General features: G+C 40.3%; 1 protein-coding gene across 6 annotated transcripts in view; it reads left to right on the top strand.

Annotated features, from left to right (window-relative positions):
- Positions 1 to 4,831: 4,831 nt before the first annotated feature.
- Positions 4,832 to 18,646, top strand: part of ELMOD1 (ELMO domain containing 1) — an 85,936-nt gene continuing 72,121 nt past the window's right edge. For 2 of the 6 annotated variants that reach the window (XM_061440196.1, XM_061440200.1), the window contains exon 1: positions 4,832 to 4,920. The gene's annotated coding sequence lies outside the window, so the exon portion shown is untranslated. The remainder of the gene's footprint in view (positions 4,921 to 18,646) is intronic. The other 4 variants (XM_061440203.1, XM_061440201.1, XM_061440198.1 and 1 more) reach the window with 2 other exon arrangements.

Here is an 18,646-nt window from a genome sequence, read left to right on the forward strand (position 1 = left end):
AACTCTCACATCCATACATGACCACAGGAAAAAACCATAGCCTTGACTAGATGGACCTTTGTTGGCAAAGTAATGTCTCTGCTTTTGAATATGCTATCTAGGTAGGACATAACTTTCCTTCCAAGGAGTAAGCGTCTTTGAATTTCATGGCTGCAGTCACCCTCTGCAGTAGGCATGCATAGTTGGGGCAAATTAGGCACAAAAAGATACAAAAAGACCAAAAGACCCAGCTGCCACTTCTGGAGAGCTGGGCACAAAAGCCAGGTGTCAGGAGCAGAAGCAAGGTACTGTGCATGGCCTCCACACTTAACACCACCGAAAGAGTAGACAAACAGTTAAGCTACCCCTCCTGCCTGACACATGGACACACCCCTACCCTTACTCCATATAAGAAACTAGCTTGCCCCCACTTTGGGGAGTGGGCAAGGGAAGCTATTACTTGTTTTCACTTCTTCCTGCAGCCACTGCTGCTGCTACTGCTGCTACTGCTAAGTCACTTCAGTCATGTCCAACTCTGTGTGACCCCATAGACGGCAGCCCACCAGGCTCCCCCATCCCTGGGATTCTCCAGGCAAGAACACTGGAGTGGGTTGCCATTTCCTTTTCCAATGCATGAAAGTGAAAAGTGAAAGTGAAGTCGCTCAGTCATGTCCGACTCTTAGCAACCCCATGGACTGCAGCCTACCAGGCTCCTCTGTCCATGGGATTTTCCAGGCAAGAGTCCTGGAGTGGGCTGCCATTGCCTTCTCCGCCACAGGAGCCTCAATAAATCCTTCCCTGAATTTCTTGTCTGGCACTTAGTCAACTTCTATTGATTGGGGAAGGCCAAGATTCCACACTACCTGAGTATAAGTCCCTGGCAGTTTGGCAGCCCATGAGGACTTCCTGAATTAATTCAAATATATATTAGTCCCAACAAGTCTATAACCTGAAATTCTATAAACTTATGTGTCATCCTACTAGGTTGTCTATTAGCTATATTTTCCCAAAGTTTATTAACTGATGAGAAATGCTTTGTTTTTCTTGTGACGAAGCTATGTATCATAGTAGTTTTCCTTGAAACAGTACCTAGTAGTCAGCTAAAAGATAAAGGATATTTTATCATGGGGATATTTTATTGGTATAGACTAGCGCCGAAGAATTGATGCTTTTGAACTGTGGTGTTGGAGAAGACTCTTGAGAGTCCCTTGGACTGCAAGGAGATCCAACCAGTCCATTCTGAAGGAGATCAGCTTTGGGATTTCTTTGGAAGGAATGATGCTGAAGCTGAAACTCCAGTACTTTGGCCACCTGATGCGAAGAGTTGACTCATTGGAAAAGACTCTGATGCTGGGAGGGATTGGGGGCAGGAGGAGAAGGGGACGACAGAGGATGAGATGGCTGGATGGCATCACTGACTCGATGGATGTGAGTCTGAGTTGAACTCCGGGAGTTGGTGACAGACAGGGAGGCCTGGCGTGCTGCGATTCATGGGGTCACAAAGAGTCTGACACGATTGAGCGACTGAACTGAACTGAGCTCAAGAAAGGAAGAGAATACCTACTCTACTGAGATTGATTAGGAAAAGGAAAGAAAGGTTGGGCTTCCCTGGTGGCTCAGATGGGAAAGAGTCTGCCTGCAATGCAAGAAACCCAGGTTTTGGGAAGATCCTCTGGAGAAGGAAATGGCAATCCACTCCAGTATTCTTGCCTGGAGAATTCCATGAAACAGAAGAACCTGGTGGGCTACAGTCCATGGTGTCACAAAGAGTCGGACATGACTAAGTGATTAACTTACAATAACAAGCTAATTCCTAGGGCGATGACGCTCAGTAGTCTTTCTTCTCTGGTGCAGTGGGGTGAGCTGGATGTCCATTTTTTAAAAACATGGTGGGTTGAGAATGTGGAAAAGAGAAAAATTTTAAGGATAGCTGCTGTGAATTGGAGGAGGTAATAGTAATACTGATTTATAGATGATAGATTGTGGCTTTAGCTAAAACACACAAATTTATAATGAACTTTGGCTAGGATTTTTTTCCACAATGCTCTGTGGATCCTTAAGGGTAGAAATCTGTGAATTTGTGACTGGAGGGAAATTAATAGAGTAGGAAAGGGAAAAACTGTCTCCAATCCTAGGCTTATTAAGAAGACTAATAAGAAAAGATGTATATAGTCTAAGAGATTGAGAAGAGTTGAGAACCTGTATATATTCATTCATTATTTCACAATCTTTTATGCAGGATCTATCACATATCAGTTATCTGTTAAATTCTTTAATACAAGGTGAATGAGATCCTGCCCGGAGTTGAACATTAATATGTGGCAAGGCTGTCTCTAAATACTATGGAATACATGTATACAAACATACTTTGGAAAAGTTGATTCTAAGTGGTGCCAAGTCTGTCTCACATTCAGATTATAAGAGAAACAGAGAGAAAAACTTAAGTTATTCAGACAGTAGGTAGAACCAAACAGTCAACTAATACAGAGAATAACTAGGAACATAAACAGAGGTCAAAGGTGGTAAGAAGGTGAAGGTTTAGGAGGTAAATGATCCTGGAAGAGATGTTTGAGATGTAGGAGATATGAGAGTCTAGGCTGAATATGGCCACTGGAGAAATGCCATTCTTTGAGGTTAGATAAAAGATTTAATTTGGTGTGGGGATTAAACTCTATGGGCTTCCCATACCCCTTCCAGTTCATCATTTGAATTGCAGGTCCCTACCTAGAGGAGCTAGCTGAAGGAGTCAAATGAAAAGAATAAAAATAATTGGCAGGGATCCAAGTCCATGTAGTTTGGTGGACCAAGGGCTATCATTATTTTTACTGATATTTTTGAGAGAAGGAATCAAGGCCTATAGATTAATTTGATGAACACAAAGGCAAAAATGCTTGGTTTGTGTCCTTGGAGATTATTTACTTTGTAGGTGTTTATTGCCTATCTTCTTCAAGCTAGATTTTAAGCGCTATGAGGGCAAAGACCGTGTCTGTCTTATTCATAATTGTTTTCCCAGAACAATGCCTGCACAGTAAACTGTTTTACATTAAACAATAGCAGTAGACTGTGATCAGCGCTGTACCATCAGAATGCATTGGTGCTCTGGAAGCAGAGCATTAGCTCTACCTTGCAGTTAGGGGAAGCATTCTGAAAGAAGGTGGCATTTGAATTTGAAGAATGGGTAGGACTTTGTAAAGCAGAATGGAAAGAGAAGAGTCTTCCAGAAAGTTTGGAACACCATAAATAAAGGCAAAGCATTACGAAACACATGGAATGTTCGGGAGCTATTGAAAAGTTTATTTTTTGAGCAATGGTACTTTAAAATGTATGCAGTACCAGTGGAAAGTAAATTTCTTCCCATGCAAGTATACTTTATTTTATGGAATAGTAGTAAAAGAAGAATAGTAAATTACTTTAAAAATCGACTTTGGAGTGAAATTCTTTTGTCATGTGGATAAACCTGTCAACAGTGAATCTCTCCTAAAAAGCTTTTCCTTCCAAAGAGGACTCATATATGGCTGCCCAAGAGGTTTTATTTTAAAAGTATGAAGAAGCTGAAGAGTATAAAGGGAAGGTAATAGTGGATAATGCTTCTAACAACAATAAAAAAAAATTGGAAGGATAAAGGGTAATGCTTATATGATGTGAGGAAGGAACACAATTTGTTCACCATTTAAGGACTATCACTAACCTAACCTTTCATAAAAACTGTATGGTGGAGGTGGAACCTACAGGAATTTTATTCAGTGAACATTTACTATGTAACAGGTGCTTTGCAATCATTGTCTCACTTAATCCTTACGCCAGTCCAGAGAGGAAGTCCAGGACTTACCATTTTATAGATGAGGTAACAGAGAGGAAGAATAGCTGGGTAAACTACTCGAGTAGTAAATGAAACCGAAACCGAGGCCTACCTCCAAGGTCATAGTCTTTCCCCTACTCTATCCTGCTTCTAACTTAAGAAACTGTTTAGAGAGAAAAACGTTCTTCTTAATACGAAACACAATACAAAATAAAGGCACAGGTCTCCGTGTGTGTGCGTGTGTGTGTGTGTGTGTGTGTGTGTGTGTATTAAGTCAGTTCAGAGCCAAGTCCTCTTGCACTGTGAAGCAAAGTTCCCCAAACAGCCCCAGGTCTTGTTGTTCATAATTCATCCATTATAATTAACCCCAGGGTTAAGGTATTGTTTCTGAAACCTGATAAAAATGCAAATTTGTAACCTGAGAGGATTGACGTGACCTCAATTACAAACCAAACTAAAAAGCTGGCTCTTTAACTTGACCGGACTGGTTTAGTAATCGGGAAAGGAGGGTACTGCTGAGGCAACCCTGTAGGTGAGGACCCCAGGCTCAGGGAAGCAGGGGGTGAATGTCTGGATTGGAGAGATCTCACTTGGTAAAATAAGCTGAGCAAAAAACAAACTTGGCGCTCTGAACAATTCTCCGAGAAGGGAGCAAGGAATACATCTTGCCTTCTTATTCCAGGATTCTTTAGGAGCCCCATAGACAAGTCTCCTGAGGGTCACCATCTTCCAGCCTGTACTCCTTGCTTTCTGCCCAAGCAGCCAGGTCTGCAGATTTAACCCTTCCCCTCCAGACGCCGCGCTCCCTCCCCCGCGACTGGGCATGCTCAGTGGCTTCCCGGGTTGTGCTTCCAGGGAAACCTCCGCACGCCCTACCCGGGGCTGCTCTCGGTTGCCTGCTCGCCGCCCGCCGCCTGGGGCCCATCCCAGCTTGCTCAGCTCCTAGCGACCCAAATTCCGGCCCTGCCCCCGCCCCGCCCGCGTCCGCAGCTAGTGCGGCAGCCCTGGTCCAGGCTCCGCGCTGGGACCGACCTCGTCCAGCGCCGGGCGGAGCGCGCAGCCGGAGCGCTTGGGAGAGCAGAGATGGAGACCCGACTGCCGCACGCCGGGACCTGCTGAGCTTTTGCGGCCGCCGAGTTCACGTGAGTAGCGGCGTCCTGGGGCGACCCACCGGGAGCGGAGAGGAGAGGCGCGAATGCCCTTGAAGAGGAGCGAGGTGGCGGCGAGGACGCGAGGCATCGCGCGAGCCGTGCAGCGTGTGGGGCGCAGCAGGAATGCTGCGGGTGTGGGAGGAGGGTGTTGCAATGAAAAGTGCATACTACCTCGGTGCAGGGGCTTCGTGGTCATTGAGGACCGTCATCTGTCCCCTCATCTTGTCACCCCAAATTAGCACCCGGGGGATGCAGGTAGGCAGGAGAAGCTGTTTACATCTTGGCTGGGGCGCTAATCACCTATTGACCGAACGCCGAAAGCTTTTGAGGAGGCATGGTTGGCAGAGACCAAAATAGGAGCGGAGACAAGGGCGGCCGGGCAGGTCGAGTGGCCCGTCGGGGTCTCGGGGCCCCCTGCCCCACGGCCTGAGGCCCTAGGGGCAGTGCAGGACTTCGGGTTGGCGGGCCGCAGAGCTGGAGGGTCATCAGCGCCCGGAACCCGGGGACCTGTCTTAGGAGCTGACGCTCGGTGCCTCCTACTGCCAGGAAACCCCTCACTTAAGAGAACACCTCTTTCCTAGGCAGGTAGAATTGAACAGGCGACTGGGGAGCGACGGCTGACAGAGCTATTAAAAGCAAAACAGTTAAGTGTGGTGATGAGCTGTGCGATTGTGAGTGCCTTTCGCTGCCCCCTCCCCCCGCCCCTCAAGTGTGGGTGCTTCTATTCACCGTGTTTCCTCCCCACCTGTAAGTGGCGAGTCCGGTAACACACCTTATAAATATTTCAGGAACGACCTCGTAGGCTCGGTTGCTTCAGATCAAGTTTAATGAATATGTTTGTCAGCCTTTATGCTCCGCACAGGCAGGTAGAAGCCCGGTGCCTCAGTTTGCCAGATCTCATCCCTTTCCTATACCAACTAGGAAAAAGATACTGCCAACCCCACGGTGAGCTTTAGATTGGTACCGTAAATTTGAGTCTGTCGTTCGGAGAGACCAGTCTTGGGCAGATATCCAAGCGTTGTTCTGCATCTCTGCAGTGTGCGTGTTGAGCCTGGAGCTTGACAAACCGGAGCTTCCAATATGGTGGAAAGCAGGTAATATGCTTATGTTGGAATAAACGTCTTAATTCATTATCATCTTAAGACACCAAGTAGTTACACAGAATTAGTCATTCTCTCCCTAGAAGTTGAATCTGAGATCTAGTTGAAATTTTAAGAAAGGCAAAATTTGTATTCCTCTACAACTGGGAGACATTTCTCTCTCCTGAATTCTTCCGTGGGAATAAGAAATGAAGGTCTTTTCCATAATCACTGTCAAGAATAAGGAAACAACACAGTAATGTAGAAAACTTTCAGGATTGGAAGAAGCTGTAGGGCATCTTTCCTCACACTTTGGGTTATAACTTCCACTATAACACACACACCATTAATGCGCTACAGTGGTACTCCTTTGCTGAAGAAACCTGCTTTTTCCTCCCTTAGTGAGACTCTTAGTATGTCTCTAAACAACTTGTGAGGAATTCCTCTGTTGACCAAGATTTCAAGCCTCTAAGATTTACATTATGCTGAAAGAGACAAGTCTCTTCTCTTGTAAGACCATGCACATTGAAGCTAAACAATTCGGTGTACAGTATTTCTCATTTAGAGAAGACTTTTCTAGCAAAGACCCACTGCAGTTACATCACAGGCTCCACCTCCGCCTCCCGGGCTGCTTCTCCCCAGCCTGTTAGTGAGGACAGTATGTCTCACTGTGCTTGATGAAGAAAAGGAATCCCCGAATGAAAGACATATATTTCTCATATTGTGTTTTCAAACTTAAAATTTCAAAAAATTTTTCATTATTAATACATAAATGCAAGGACTTAATTCAGAAATAGTATTGATAATGACTCTGAATATCAGCTTTCCAAGAAATCTGGGGCAACATTACAGTATTCTCTGTGCTGAAATTATTGATAGATGGTATTAGAAGTGAATTCTATGAAATTAACAAAATAAGTAAAAATTTTGTATAAGAAACAGCATTTCCTAAAGTATGTTACTGACTTGCTCAGAAAGTAACCCAGTATCATTAACAGACATAAAATATGGCCAGTTGAGAAGTTTGCAGAGCTCAGATACAAGCCTCCAGGTGCTCTAAAGAAGCATTCTTTGAGTCCTGTGAGAATTTTTAAAGAGTCACTGGTAAAGCTGTCAGATTTGGCAAATAAAAATATAAGCTGCTCATGAGTTAAATTTGAATTTCAGATAACAATGAATAATTGTTTTTAGTACAAGTATATCCCATGCACAATTTGAGGTATACTAAAAATTGTTTTATTTGTTGTTCATCTGAAATTCAGTTTTGACTGAGCTGCCTGTATTTTATCTGGCAACTCTATAGTCACTGGAAATATTTTGGTCCTCTTTTTGGGGTCATTGTGTTTTGAAAATTGAAAGTGGAGCAGAAATCATATGCTTTTCTACAGACAATCTGGGACAAGTCCAGTTCTGGTTCAAGCTATTGAAAATAACTCATGCTTAAAAGTGAGATGCATACGCATTTGGATTCACCTTGTTGTACAGCAGAAACTAACACAACATTGTAAAGCAGTTATATTCCAATTAAAAAAAATTTTAAATACTTTAAAAAAGTGAATCGTTCAACACATCTCTGCTTGCTAGATTTAGTGAGAGGTGCCAAAAGATACAAAGATGAGTAAGGGAAGTGGGGGTAGAGGAAGAGCTCTGTATCATAAGATATGAGACTTCCAGGGTCCACTCGAGGAGCCTGGGAAAGCCACTGAATTCTGCTTAGCGCTCTAGTCAAAAATGATGAGCAGTTTTGACAGGTCTGACCTTGAATGAGAGAGATCTTACCCTGGGAGGTAAGGAATAAAGAAATTCATGCCTTTATACCTAATGGAGTGGAGCTAGAGGTTGACGGCCTCAGTCAGAGGACAAAGAAGCCTGCTGAGAATGAGGAAAATGAAAAGGGAACGCTAAAGGACATTACATAGTTGGTGATGGGAATGGAAAAGCGAGCTGAAAAGGGACAAGTCCAAGGATTGGTAAACGGTACTTGGGTGAATGTATCTCACTGCATTAAAAAAATAGTTCGTTTTGCTTTTTGACTAATACTTAAAGGGCTTCTTCACAGTTCTGCTACCTTCCTGGTTTCCTCAGGTAAAAAATATCATCATCAAACAAATCTGGTATATAGCATTTTAAAGTTTTGTTATTTTTATGTAAAAGATGATATTTAAATTTGATATTTGTGATGCTGATCAATATTTGGTTGCTTTTGCCCAAATTCCTGAAATAAGATAAGCAGATGTTTTGGCTTTAGCAAGTCTGTTGCTTCAAATAGGAAAAGATACTAAATTGCAATCATTTTCTGATTTAGTCCAGCTATCTTTAAGGAAGCAGATTCTGATAATGGAAAAAAATGTAGATTTTACAGAAATAGAACTATATGAAAATGGCCATATGCTTATAGTACTAGAAAATACCTACTCAGAATATTTCAAATGTAATTAATTCCAAAAACACACCACTTATATTTATGTCTTTGAAGACCCAGTGGGTACTTTCACTATTGATCATTATAGGAATTTTCCAGGGAAGTTGAAGATCAAGCCACTATGGTCCAAATAGAGAACAGAAAATCTCCTTTTTCTGAAGGTTCCTGTTTGCCAGTCTCAAGCAAATGATGGTAGAGTGCCATCCTAGATTTCATGTCTGTTAACAGATATAGTTATCTCTAGGGACCATCTTCAGAAAAGCTTCATATAATTGAATATCCATACAGTGCTGTGCTATGCTTGGTAGTTCAGTCGTTTCTAACTATTTGGGACCCCATGGACTACAGCCTGCCAGGTTCCTCTGTCCATGGGGATTCTCCAGGCAAAAATGCTGGAGTGGGTTGCCATGCCCTCCTCCAGGGGATCTTCCCAAGCCAGAGATTGAACCCAGGTCTCCAGCATTACAAACAGATTCTTTACCATCTGAGCCACCGGGCCCAAGAATGCTAGAGTGGATAGCCTACCCCTTCCTTCAGGGGATCTTCCTGACCCAGGAATCGAACCGGGTCTCCTGCATTGCAGGTGGATTCTTTACTAGCTGAGCTACCAGGGAAGCCCTGAGTATCCATATTTATGGTTAAATTTCTACTTTATATTACAGTAAATAAGCATATAAAATATAAACTTTAAATTACAGTAAGTTTTTTAAATCACAAAATTACTCTATGCTTAAATGCGTAGTGAAGCAGTTAATTCAGGTTTTTCCTTATCAAATGATTATTCCTTAAAAATAAAACAGAAAACACTCTGTTTCAAGTATTTATATTGTTCTTCTTTGTAGTGTCTGGCAAACATATCCTGCCTTATAATTCTGATAGTACATGAGAAAAAAAGTGATCAAAGACATCTTGAAGTTGCCAAAATCTCAAAGCAATTAGACTACAGTTTCTATTTTCAGCAGGGTTTCACTTATTAAAGTGATATGACTTATTAAAGAAAGCCTTACTTCAGTGATCTCTAAAGACAGCTTATGCGAACTGTCACCCAGAAAGAGCTTTAACTGAAATTGTGTGCTCAGTTCACATTCTAAGTCTTCAGTAAATAGTCTGAATTCAGAGACTCTGAAGACAGTTTGTTTTTGCATCCCAGGAACTTTTAGCCCTCCAGTTCATTTATGCTGACCATGAGCAAGTCTTATTTAACATCAGTTTCTGTGCTGAAAAATGAAAGATATACACATTTCAAAAGAGAATATTGTGTCAACTCCAATCATCTTTGTCTATAAAATAAACATTAACTGTGTTCTAAGGGATAAATAACTTCAATCTCAATGTAATTAGACAATTTCTATATTGTCTGTGTACAATCTGTAATGTTTTTGATGCCACCAGAATAATTCAGAATTTGCTATGTTTGATCTTTTGCTTTTTTTAAATATAAATCAGATGATTGTGGTAAATGTTTAAGGAGAGCTCATTGCTGCTGCTGCTGCTGCTAAGTCGCTTCAGTAGTGTTCGACTCTATGCTACCACATAGACGGCAGCCCACCAGGCTCCCTCGTCCCTGGGATTCTCCGGGCAAGAACACTGGAGTGGGTTGCCATTTCCTTCTCCAATGCATGAAAGTGAAAAGTGAAAGTGAAGTTGCTCAGTCATGTCTGACTCTTAGCGACCTCATGGACTGCAGCCTACCAGGCTCCTCCGTCCATGGGATTTTCCAGGCAAGAGTACTGGAGTGGGTTGCCATTGTCTTCTCCAAGGAGAGCTCATTAAGCCCCCTTAAAATCAGTTTCAAACAAGCTAATGACTACAGATTCAAAAGTCTACATAACTTTTAAATGTAGTTTCCATTTTAATTATTGGGATTGGGACTTTGTTAATTAGAACGTGTGGTATAAGGTCTTATTTCAGCTGATATAACTCTCAGTCCTTTTTCCCTTGTATAAGTAAAGCTACCATATGTTTAGAAGCTTTCATTCATGATGAAACTAATAACTTATTTATACCACGGCTGCTTTTTGGTTTAGCAAATGTCATCAATGATAACATAAACTCTGTTCCCTATTGTTTTTTTTTTTTACATTACAGTTTGGCATTATAAATATTTTAAGTGTGAATCAGTCTCTGGCATGAATTAACTATACAAATATATTTCTTCTTTTGCTTCAGAAGAAGAATCAAGATGCTGTACCCTTCAGTATTTGAAAGCCAAATTTTCTGAAGATTCTATATTCTGGTAGAACAGTTATATTTTAATTTCAAATTTTCTTTGGTCTTAGAATCCATTTAAATTAGCAAAAATCTTAAAAAAGTTGTTTTTAATTGAGAAGTTTTATCATATATTCTTTAAAATGGTAAACATTTATCAAAGCTATTTTAATTAATATATATTATGCACATCATTAATCATAACAATTGTAAATATATATTTACCCTTCATAGGACAACCTAAATACATAACTTAAAACTTTGAAAGCTTACATTAAAATATCTGGCATAGAAATTTGGTTTTCATATTCTGTCTCATGTATGATCTGTATGTAGCCCAATATGTGAACTAGTACATGAAAATCAAGACATAAAACAGAAAGATTGGATTATAGTTTTTGATGTTTTGTACCAAGTATTTCTTCTATTATTCCTTTAAATTGTAGATAACATAGAATATTTAAAATAGAGCCAGACTCATCAAATTTTTACATCTGTACCAACCTTCTGGAATACATCTGTCAACTAGACTCCTGAGTAATCTTTGTAGATGAAATGAAAAAATGAGATCTGGGATGAGATCTAATAGCTGGATTCATCAGCTGGAACCAAAGAATGTTTCTAAGTGTGAAAGCTACATAGAAGCTTGTTTCTGTTGGCCTGCTTCAGATCTCTTCCCTTGACCCTGACATTTCTACAGTTTTAGGGCTTCCCAGATGGCTCAATGGTGAAGAACTCCCCTACCAATGTAGGAGATGCTGGAAAGACGTAGGCTTGATCCCTAGGTTAGAAAGATCCTCTGGAGGAGGAATTGGCAATCCACTCCAGTATTCTTGCTGGGAAAATCCCATGGACAGAGGAGCCTGGCAGGCTATAGTCTAGAGGGTTGCCAAGAGTCAGACGCAACTGAGTGATTGAGCACATACACACAGAGATAGACTATACATATATCAGGTTTGTTGATAATGCAAAGCTCCAAGAACTAGTGAATTTGAATGACAATCAGGGTTACACTTAATATCCCTTAGCCCAGAGCAAGAGCTGAAACTAAAATTATGTGCAGAAAGAGTTGGTTTCATTTAGTTTCTAAGATTAGTTGCTAAGGTCAGGGAGTAGAAGTCCTTCTTTAACAACAGTTTGAGTTGTAAAAGTTAGTTCACTTGAGTATTAACCAACAGTACAGAAGAAATTAATGCTTTCTTTGGTTGCATATTAGAGTCCATAGAGTCCATTAGAGTCCAATAGAGTCCATATTAAAAAGATCAAAAACAGACACTATTAACTCACTGTACTGAAAGTGATGCATTTTGGGCCATCTATCAGGAAATGTAGTAAGGGAATGCCTGACTCTTGTGAGCCTGGGTAGGATGTTGGCTCATATGACCTTAAAAGCACCTCCTAAATCTGATTATGCATTTTACATTGAGTTCTTAGGCATTTATTATGAACCTGCCAACATCTAATTAACTTAGTAACATTTATGTAGCACATAACTATTGTACATCCTTTCCTTGATTAATAATAAATATCTCTCCTCATTCTTTTCTACTTAAAGATTATTCCTTAGATAATTAACCAATCATCACTTAAATGCTTCTACTTTGTGACCACCAGTGGGTTCACCTAGTTAAGATCAGACTTGAAATTCTTAGATAAAATAATATGTTCTTTGAATAGCCACAGAGTAGCCACAAAGGATCATGTTCAGGTTCTAAAATAAAATGGCACAAAGTAGACAAAGATGAAAGGCAGACATGTATTCACTCAGTGTATTCTAGTGTACTCTGTCTGCAGTGTGTTTTGGTTTTCAAAGGTATTTGTTTATATAGAATGGACACCCATCTTTACTCTTGAACACTGCTGTCTGAACCCCTTTCCTGTGTTGAGGGGGCTGTCTCACATTATGAGACAGAGGCCACTTCTCACTATAGCAGCTAAAAGTGCCAGATGCTTTTTCTCCCAGGCATCCTTGCGTGAGATAAGACGTGGACTCATCAGAGACATGGACCCAGAGTCTGCCCCAGAAGCACATATTTTTTTGGCAATACTCTTGATCAGTCCTAGGGAGAGGTCAGTGGAGCCAGCTATTGATTCTGGACCTGATAATGGAAGTAAAGGTGTCTTTATTAGACTGGCTCTATGTTGTCATTTTAAGCATTATTTTTGTCTACGTTTCACTGGACACGACTGAAGTGACTTAGCAGCAGCAGCAGCAGCATCAACCTCTAAACCCAGTTCTCCAGCCCTCCTGGAGATTCTGTAGATTACCTTCAAATTCATTTTCTGCTTAAATAGGCAGAGCTAGTTTCCATTCCTTGTCATAATAAGAAACCCTGACTGGTATGAGGCAAACAAGTCCATGCTTACACTGGCATCTTAGTCAGTCACTGGTGCCTACTGAGTACAAAGTACTATCAAAGGCTCAAGAGGAAACATTTATTCATTTTCTGAGTATTTCTTTAACAAGGCACCTTGCTTGGCATTTGGTAGGAGAGGCAAGCAAAACTGGTATTTTCAAATTAGTGGTATGAGGACAAGTAGGAGAAGGTAGGGATGCCACTGTCAAACTTTGATAAAGGCAGATATTCTTTGAATTTCTGACTCTCAAGATTTATTTAGTATAGGGATGAAAGGTTGGGGTGAGAAAGAATGCTTTGGGGGAAAAATATATGTGTCATCAATGCTAAGAGTCAAATTGTTTTCTTCATCTTAACATTTATGAAATTAGAACACATTAGAAAAATTAGAAAACAAGTGTGTCATGTTTTAATTGCCACCTTTTTCTCCTCAACCCATCTAACATATTTCACCAAGTCTAAGATGTCATTGAATATATACTACTACGTTTTTACCATTAAGAAAAAAGGCTCTGTAAGTAATTACTAAAAAATGATGATACATAACAGCATAGTGGGGGCTCTAGAGTAGATTTAAAGAGAACTTAAGATAATTAGGTCAGTCATGGAAATGTTGTGAGTTAAACACCAAATTCTGTTTCGTTGTTCTAGTAGTCTCCCAAAGCTGTTGAAGAATAGTAGTAGATTTATGTTATGAACAAATTCAGGTACTAATCATTTTAACTTTATTTGACTTTAAAATGTGCCTGTGTACTTACAGTGGTTCTCAGTTTGTGGATGGCACATTTATTTTTGACGACTTTTCTATTTGTACAAAAGTCAACAGAATAACATAATGGATCCTAGTATTCAACAATTATCAATTCATGATAAATGCTGTTCGATTTTTAACCCCTACTCTCTATCCACCCAATTTTATTTTGAAGCAAATCTCAGAAATCATACCATACCATTTGTAAATATTTCAGTGTATATCTCTAAAACACATACTCAAAATATTGTTTTTCTGCTTTCCTAGAAATAAAATTTATAGTTTGTAGCACCTTTTTAAATAAACAAATTGTGTGTTTATTTTAATTAGGTTTTAAGCTACCTTTTGGGGGAGGTTTTTAAAAAGAAAACCATCTGAAGAATACTTCAGTGTCCACTGATTTATTTGTAAGACATTTATATGATGCTAGTAGGTCATATTATAATCCTGCAGTAATATATATCTTGATTTCCCACTCTGCAACTTTGTTTTGAATATGTTCTCTAGTTGAAGATGTGTTTAAAGAATATACTGCTGTTCTTGCCATTTCCAAAGCAATCTTCAGAAATGTCATATCTATTCTGTTATTATTTTGGGCCCCAAGAGGAGGATTCCTAGTTATTATATCAAATGACTTGAACTGTGTCAACATTTGTCAGCTCAAACTCTTCCACTTTCCCATTAAATATTTTCAATACATTTTAATTTATGTCAAATTCAACAAACAACCTACAGCGTGTGGTCTGGTGGCATACTATTCTAAAGTAACTTGGGCTTTTTGAATCTATCTACTTGATGTAAGCAACTGACTAGTTCCTTGAACCTTAGTTTCTTCTTTTTTGTTTTTTTAAAGTGTGGGTTCACCGAGTTTAAGGCCATTGGACCTCAGGAGGCTGGAAACACCACCCTATGTATGTCACCTTAAAAAAAAAAAATTTTGTCTTTAATCAAAGTAATATATATCATTTAAAATGTCATATAATTATACAGTATTATAATGTAAAATAGGCCTGTTGCCCAGTCCTTTTCCATTCCACATGTGTTTCTCAGGTATACTCACTTTAATTCTTTTAGCTTATTCTTCTGGTGTATTCCACCTTACTTTTAAATAATACGCTAATATTGCTATTTCTCAATATTTAAAAATATCATATCTACTGATTTTCTACTATAGAAGTGAAGATTTAACTTTCATATGTAACATCTTTCCCTTATGTGCATTCTTTTCTCTTTCCTCACTTCTCCCATTATCTCTGTTTTCATCTAAGAGAGTTTCACATGTATCTTGCTTTGGATGGTTTTCTGAAGGGTAAATCTGAGGACTAGTGATCTGTCTGCCACTGTTCTAGGAGCTGAATGGGAGAAGAAGGCTGGATAAATCTCACATTTATCATGTAGACTTTTGTTTAACTTCCTAGTATTCGGTATAGAGCTCAGCCTCATTTCTTGTTTCTAGAAGTTCAGAACCTATTTAACTCATCCCCTTCAAAAGTTAATCTCACCTCTTCTGATGGAATGGAGAGGCGTTATGCCTATTCTCTTTAGGTAGGGAGGAGATCTAGGCCCTAACTTATCCTTATGAAAACTTTCAATCAAGTTGTGTTGATTCATTCTGCATTCCCATTTTTAGAGGAGTTTGGCATCCCTAACTCCTGAACATGACTGAGATTCTGTACTCTGAATTGTATTGCCTTTGGGTTTACTTCCCTCACTGTAGGTTTAGTCAGATAGGTGAAGTACATTGCCATTTGCTTATCTTTCAGCTTCCAGATTCTGCTGACATCTCATGTGCACTCCTGTTGCCCTTAGCCTTATGGATTTATGCTTTTGATTTATTTACGTTAGTTGAATTCAGTTCAGTCACTCAGTTGTGTCCGACTCCTTGAGACCCCATGGACTGCAACACACAATGCTTCCCTGTCCATCACCAACTTGGGAAGCTTGCTCAAACTCATGTCCATTGAGTCAGTGATGCCATCCAACCCTCTCATCCTCTGTTGTCCCCTTCTCCTACCTTCTGTCTTTCCCAGCATCAAGGTCTTTTCCAATGAGTCAGTTCTGTGCATCAGGTGGCCAAAGTATTGGAGTTTCAGCTTCAGCATCAGTCCTTCCAATGAATATTCAGGACTGATTTCCTTTAGGACTGACTGGTTTGACCTCCTTGCAGTCCAGGGGACTCTCAAGAGTCTTCTCCAGCACCACAGTTCAAAAACATCAATTCTTCAGTGCTTAGCTTGCTTTATAGTCCAACTCTCACATCCATACATGACCACTGGAAAAACCATAGCTTTGACTAGATGGACCTTTGTTGGCAAAGTAATGTCTCTGCTTTTTAATATGCTGTCTAGGTTGGTGTTAGTTGGATTATGTGTTGGATTACATGTGTTTTATTTGTTGTGTTTAGATGGAAGTCTATAAACATATTTAGATGACAAAAATACACAGAAGAACTGTATAAAAAGATCTTAATGACCCAGATAACCACAATGGTGTGATCACTCACCTGGAGCCAGACATCCTGGAATGCGAAGTCAAGTGGGCCTTAGGAAGCATCACTACAAACAAAACTAGTAGAGGTGATGGAATTCCAGCTGAGCTATTTCAAATCCTAAAAGATGATGCTGTGAAAGTGCTGCACTCAATATGCCAGCAAATTTGGAAAAGTCAGCAGTGGCCACAGGACTGGAAAAGGTCAATTTTCATTCCAATCCCAAAGAAAGGCACTGCCAAAGAATGTTCAAACTACCACACTTCCGCTGGGTGATAGAGAAAGCAAGAGAATTCCAGAAAAACATCTACTTCTGCTTTATTGTTTACACCAAAGCCTTTAACTGTGTGGATCACAACAAACTGGAAAATTCTTCAAAAGATGGGACTACCAGATGACCTTACCTGCCTCCTGAGAAATCTGTATGCAGGTCAAGAAGCAACAGTTAGAACTCGACATGGAACAACAGACTGATTCCAGATTGGCAAAGGAGTACGTCAGGGCTGTATAACACTCTGCTTATTTAACTTCTATGCAAAGTACATCATTCGAAATGCCAGGCTGGATGAAGCTCAAGCTGGAGTCAAGATTGCTGGGAGAAATATCAATAACTTCAGACATGCAGTTGACACACCACCCTAGTGGCAGAAAGCAAAAAGGAACTAGAGTCTCTTGATGAAAGTGAAAGAAGAGACTGAAAAAGCTCAGAGCTTCTATATTGACTTCAGAAAAGGCAGTGTGGGCAAAGACTGTTTTACTTATTTTGAGTCTCTAGTGAATGTAATGAGTGCATAATGATATTTATTGACTAGAATTAAGAACTGAGGTCTCTTCCTACCAATTGGCTGTCTGTCCTTGGATAAATCATTTATTGAATTTGTTTGAGGCCACACAAGGTCACTTAGGAAAGGTATAGCAGAAGAATAGGAACATTGGGGAACACCTATACTTAAAGGGCAGGCGGAGGAAGAGTGTGAGATAGACAGAAAATCAGGAGAACATGGAAACATGGAAGCCAAAAGCAGACCTTTCAAGAAGTAACATCACATTAAACCATATCAAACAAAGATAAGAAAATAGAGCTTGGATTAGGCCATGCTCTGCCTTCAACCAAACATTTATATACTCACTTAGTCTATGTATAGATAAATGTTTATCATTCCTGAGATGTTTATGATCAGAGTGATCTTTGTAGTATAAGGAAGTAGTCTTGAACCCTGTGTATAGGTGAGAATGTGAATGGAATGACTATGATGACTATGATAGGGGAAGGGAACCAGAGCTCAGAGAGACTATGCAGTATAGAGTTGGGAGGCTAAGAAGGACGTGAGTTAGTCATATGTGATCACCCTATAACATATTATAGACTTAATTAACCTGATTTACCTGGAGAAGGAAATGGCAACCCACTTCAAGTATTCTTGCCTATAGAATCCCATGGACAGAAGAGCCTTGTGAGCTACAGTCCATGGGGTCTCAAAGAGTCAGACATGATTTAGCAACTAAACAACAACCTGGTTTAAACTGAATAAAAATGTTTGAGTCAGAGAATATGTTTTATGTTTCATCATACTGCAGATGGTGATTGCAGCCATGAAATTAAAAGACGCTTACTCCTTGGAAGGAAAGTTATGACCAACCTAGACAGCTTATTCAAAAGCAGAGACTACTTTGTCAACAAAGGTCCGTCTAGTCAAGGCTATGGTTTTTCCCAGTAGTCATGTATGGATGTGAGAGTTGGACTATAAAGAAAGCTGAGCGCCGAAGAATTGATGCTTCTGAACTGTGGTATTGGAGGAGACTCTTGAGAGTCCCTTGGACTGCAAGGAGATCCAACCAGTCCATCCTAAAGGAGATCAGTCCTGGGTGTTCATTGGAAGGATTGATGTTGAAGCTGAAACTCCAATACTTTGGCCACATTATGTGAAGAGCTGACTCATTTGAAAAGACCCTGGTGCTGGGAAAGATTGAGGGCAGGAGGAGAAGGGGACGACAGAGGATGAGATGGTTGAATGGCATCACCGACTCGATGGACATGGGTTTGGGTGGACTCCGGGAGTTGGTAATGGACAGGGAGGCCTGGTGTGCTGTGGTTCATGGGGTTGCAAAGAGTTGGACATGACTGAGCAACTGAACTGAACTGAAGCTTCATCAAGTTAAAGTCAGCAAGCTGGTGTATAAAATACTTGAGAAGTCTATCAAGGCTACTATTTTGTTAGAGTGCCGTGCAAACAAAAAGTAAATTCAAATTTTCCCTGAGCTTAGGCCATGGCAAGCCACTTCAGAAATGCTGTTTTGGCTACAAAGGAGTAGATTAACTCAGCATCACTTATGGAAAAACAATTCAAAGGACATTTCTCACCAGTAGTGTCTCAGAGTATCGTACATTGCATACCAATTATGATTTGTTCC

The sequence above is a fragment of the Bos javanicus genome, chromosome 15 (genome assembly GCF_032452875.1).
Source record: "Bos javanicus breed banteng chromosome 15, ARS-OSU_banteng_1.0, whole genome shotgun sequence".
Taxonomy (NCBI): domain Eukaryota; kingdom Metazoa; phylum Chordata; class Mammalia; order Artiodactyla; family Bovidae; genus Bos; species Bos javanicus.